The 5074-nt window shown below is 42.7% G+C and overlaps 1 long non-coding RNA gene across 1 annotated transcript; it reads right to left on the bottom strand.

Annotated features, from left to right (window-relative positions):
- Positions 1 to 316: 316 nt before the first annotated feature.
- Positions 317 to 1686, bottom strand: LOC134484915 (uncharacterized). Its single transcript, XR_010062726.1, has 2 exons — positions 1304 to 1686; positions 317 to 562 (listed from the first exon to the last, which is right to left on the bottom strand). It is a non-coding gene; the product is annotated as an uncharacterized LOC134484915 (long non-coding RNA).
- Between the last annotated feature and the right edge of the window lie 3388 nt (positions 1687 to 5074).

Here is a 5074-nt window from a genome sequence, read left to right as displayed (position 1 = left end):
GTATCCCGTAAATTAAAAAAGCGATACTTACCTTTGTTTACTCTGTGGGGTTTTGTAACATTGTAAAGAGTAACTTTCCATCTGACAGGGAGAATTCATGTCTGAAGAACTTCCTGTAGTATTTTTTTGTCATGAAGTGTGATATTCATCTGAATTTCTGTTTTTATGGAAAGGCTTTTACTTTGCTTCTTTGTTTAAAAGCAATTTTCCTTCTACCAGTCACCAGGCTGACTCTCAGTCCTTAAAAGACATTTTTCTTATTCTTGCTTTCAAAGTTCATTAGGAATTTCCTGTGACAGTCACTTTTGTTTCTGAATTTCTAGTATTTGTTTCAGTTGGGTTATTTTTGTTTTTGTAGTTCTCTCTCTCTCTCTCTCTCTCTCTCTCTCTCTCTCTCTCTCTGTACATATGTATGTATGCATGTAATTTACTCCTCTGAGGGTTCTTTGAGCTTCTTGGCTTTGTGGATTTTATTCTCCATTCACTTTGGAAGATGTCTGCTCACCAGCTCTTGATGTATTGTCTCTGTCCCTTCCCATAGTTCTTCCTTCTGGAACTGTATCTGCAAGTGAGTAAGAACACTTGATATCAGATTTCTCTTTCTGCTTCCTCATCTCACATATTTTTCCATAGATAATTTCTGTTGATTCAGTTTCAAACACACTATTTGCTTGCCTGGTCTAGACTATGAATGGGTCATGTGAAAGACATTCTTATTTCTAATGTCATTTTATGATTCTAGCCTTCATTCAACTGTATCATTTAACTACCTTCTTTTGTGCACCTACCTCTAAGCCAAACTGCACTTTTAGATACTTGTTAAGGTTCCTTCAAAGGCCCTCAGCTAATCCAACACCTAGCCATCCCTGGGTCTATTAGTAATGACTGTCTAAATCTTGAAGGCTTTTGCTTGTTTTGTCCTTGTCTTATATGTGTTTAGGAAGTTCCACTTGACCACTGGATATTAACCTTAGAAGAGAGTGTATTGCAGAATCGTGTTGTGTTCACAGCCTGCATCTTCCTATGTCAGTTCCTTACTGAAGGATAGTGGCCTAGCTTGGTCACTGGTTGGGTTATATTTAGGTCTCATTGCTGTCTAGTGTCCCACAGACTTAATCTCCCACTGTTGCTGGGATGATACCATCTGACCTGGACTTCTGTGGACCTAGGGTCCCTGCTCACGGTCACAGTGGATTCCTTTGCCTTTGACCTGTACTTCACTAAGTGCAGGCTACTGCTTCTGAAGTATGCCACACCAGCTAGGATACAGGGGAGAGTCTCAGATCTCCTGGCTTAGCCTCACCTGTGGTCTGTCTACATCTTAAGAGCTCCCTTCTTCTCTCTGCAGTCACAATGTGCTGTATAATGAGTCTGGTGTCATGAGGGAGAAACTTTGCCATCTGTGGACTTCCATCCTGTCTGTTGGGGCATGGAGCCGTTCCTGGCTCTTCCTCAAGAGAAGGCATATTTCATTTCTCTTCTCTCTGCTTCTCATCTTTGACGAAGGTAGCTGTCAACTGGTACCAGATCCTCAACCAAGCTTTTTTGTTAATATGAGAGAATATTCCAGAAAACAGGGTCCTTACATATCAGTGAAGGGAGCACATTGGCTTTGGAACTGTCCACAGATTTTCTTGCAGACACCCATTAGGTCTGGTGAAGGAGAGCACATGAGAGCCTGTGGGGATTTCCTGAAAATGGGGCAGATAAGGTTCGAAGTTCAAGCTCAGATCTTAAGAGTTTCTTATTTGCATCTTCATGCTCTGAGAAAGTGACACCCTCAGTGTGTTTGTGACTCCATCAGAGGTTGCTACCTCCCAGAAGTCACATTAACTGTGACCTGTGTGTGACCTTGGCTCTGAAAATATAAGGCCTGCTCCCCCCACCCCCCAGCATCAATAGGGAAGGAACCAGGCTGTGTAAGACATGCCACATCCCCAGTAGGGGCAGGATCCTCAGATAAGACACTGGTGAACTGATTTCTCAGAATGTTTCTAGGTTCTGATGTAGAAGACAGTGGCTATAACTGGGTGGAACATGGAGGCCATGAGTTCAGAAGATCCTTTCTGCCCATAAGTTCTGGATTTCTTTAAGCTCGCCACATAGTGGCCTTTGTGTGGCTCTGCATTCCTGTGCTGGGAACCTTCTGGAAACAACAGAATTTCCATGGATGTAGGATCTTGGGGAAAGAGATATCAGAAAGACTGAGCTTTTTCAAGTTTAAAACACATCCATATTCTGCTTTAATTTTTTCTCAGTTGATGGTGCTTGCTTCTTAGCTACTACAGTGGAAATAACTGTTTGGCTTAACTCACAGGAAGAATAGAGGATTGTAGTGAAACTCACCCTAGCAATATATTAAAAGAGGTAGCATATTTGCTTTCAAACAGACATGGTTTCCAATCATGGTATCATCCCCCAGACTAGATGACTGATGGCATTGTATAATGCTTGTTAAACAGTCTTTTGCAGATAACATCTCTGGAAGACACCATTAGCTAAAACTCTGACACTATCTATGTTTAATATCTATGTAGGCTATGTGCTTCATGTGTGATGGATTCTTGGCATCCAACACACCATGATAGAAATTCTAATTAAAATGTCATTGAGACCTGGGTGAGGTGGCACCTGAGTTCAGCCTCAACACTCATGAGGCAGAGCAACCAATGGCTCTCCATAAGTTTGATCACGGATTAGCCTACATACTGAGTTCCAGGATATTCAAGCTGCACAGTGAGACTCCCACAATAAACAAACAAATAAATACAATGTCAAGGAGAGGATAGAAAGCCATTTTACTTCTCTGACAGATTGGTGAAATCATCTAAAGAACTGTTGCATCACTAGGATGTACACGAGGAAATCTAGTTATGTCTAGCTAACAGACTTTCTTTTTTAAGTTTATTTTTGTTTTTTCTATTTTTTTCTACTAATTTTGTTATTGTTAACATTCACAGTAATGGACTGCAGTGTAGCACTTTCACAAATATATGTCATCATTCTTTGGATTTTCTAACAATAAAATTTTTTTGGAAGTTTTGAAGTTGATATGTGTCTATTAATACTTGGTATCTATAACATTTCCCTGTGTATGTATCTCTCTCTCTCTCTCTCTCTCTCTCTCTCTCTCTCTCTCTCTCTCTCACACACACACACACACACACACACACACACACATACATGTGTTGCTTTTCTCCTGACTGTAACCAATCGCCTATCAAGAAGCAACTCCAAGGAGGAAGGGCATAGTCTGGTTCACAGTTTGAGGGGGGAACATAGCATCGTGATGAGAAAGCTCATGATGGCTCATGGTTATGGCCAGTGGAGTATAAGACTGCTTGCTTGCTACTTTGTGGTTAAAGAAGCAGAAAGTGAATAGGCAGAGGTGGTAATCTCAAAGAACTGTCTTACTTCCAGCCCCTAAGAACTCTCCCCACTGTCTTACTTCCTTCAGCAAGTCCCTCCCTTCTAAAGTATCCATTCTAAACTTCCCACTCAGCATCACCAGCTAAAGACGAACTGTTCAAACCTATGAGCCTGTGGGGGCATTTCACATTCCAACTACAATAATTTTTAATGTTACAATTAAAAGTTCACTTTTTATTACATTTATTTATTTATGTGTGCCTGTATGTATGCATATGTTCTTGTGTGTGTGTGTATGGTTGTGTGTGCCAGCACAAAGTTCAACATTTCTATGACAATTCTTGTTGATATTCATGACAGGGATGATGTGGTGATCTGTCCCTTAGTCTGAGCAAAGGTGATAGAGTGTGGGCAGCCCATGATGGTACTAATCATAGCTTTCCTCGGCTCTCTTTTTTGCCCAGCTCCTACTGGGAAGCTGGGAGCCATTGTCTTCTCTAGCTGACCTCATCTTTCATCAGCTTTGTGGAGCTCATTCCCACACCACAGAGGTCTAACTCTAGATGTTCCTCCTCTGCAAGCTCCAAGATTAACCTGTCTACCTATCTACATCTTCAGATTCCTTTCTGTCGCCCCTCACTGGCCGTCAAATGTCCTAGACATGCTCATGTCACTCTTTTACCTACCTCTTTCATATTTCTTCCTTGCTTGACTATGTGTTCAGTGTCTTGCTCCTGGCCTACCCCCATAGCTGACCCTGAACCTACATAGACTTGTCCCCTGGCTGAGCTTGGTCCTGCTATCTGGCCATCTCTGTTCCCCTTGTGTTGCTGTTAAATTCCTGCTGCTTTCAGCAATGGTTTCCAGCTTCACTTTCTCTGAAATCCTTGCTTTTTGCTCCTTGTTCTCTTGCCCTAACCTTCAAAACTCTCTCCCATGAGCCACAAACATAATCAGGGAATGCTCACACCCACTAATGCTCTTAAGAAGGGTTCCTTGCATTGACTGGTTTGAGCATCATCTCATCTCTTGCTGCCCTGTTGAAATCCTTTGCCCCCTTGCACAGGGTCAGCAAGGTAGGTGGGCGCCTGATGTGTATCTCTTTACATTTCATATGTTCCCCCTTAAGATACTTCATGCGTGTATAAGGAAAGAAAGCACTACCTGCTACGTGAAGCCACACAGGCTACAGGAGTGAATCTTCTGATGCTGCAGAGGCAGAGGGCAGGCAAGCAAGTCCAGAAATTTTTCAATGAGGTTAGAAGTGAGAGTGAAAGCTCTCTGTAAGTCTTCTGGTGTCAGGGAGTAGTTAGTATATGTGGGTGCTTGGAATGGAGTGCTCCTCTGCTGCCCTTAATCCCCTCTGCGAGCCTATGTGCTCCTGCCCTTCTTTCACGGAATGTTCCTGCATGTCTGTATTCTTAAGACTTTGTGCTGACCTCCTCCTCATGGATGCCACATATCTCCCACTAACCCCTTTTCCAGAACCATTCCTGCATTGCCAGTAGCATCATAGACAGTACAAGGCTTATCAGTCGTTACAGACACCTAGGCTGGAAGCATGGGAAATGAACAGTCTTCTTTTTCACCTCCCACCCGTTTCTCCCATGGCTTCTGCCTCCGAGTTGATGCCATTGCCATCAACTTCCCCAAAGCATCTAGATCTTGCAGCCATTTTCATCTGAGGTGTTCTGGACCCTGAGAT

Source organism: Rattus norvegicus, chromosome 1 (genome assembly GCF_036323735.1).
Source record: "Rattus norvegicus strain BN/NHsdMcwi chromosome 1, GRCr8, whole genome shotgun sequence".
Classification (NCBI taxonomy): domain Eukaryota; kingdom Metazoa; phylum Chordata; class Mammalia; order Rodentia; family Muridae; genus Rattus; species Rattus norvegicus.
This window is presented reverse-complemented; position numbering and strand designations above follow the sequence as displayed.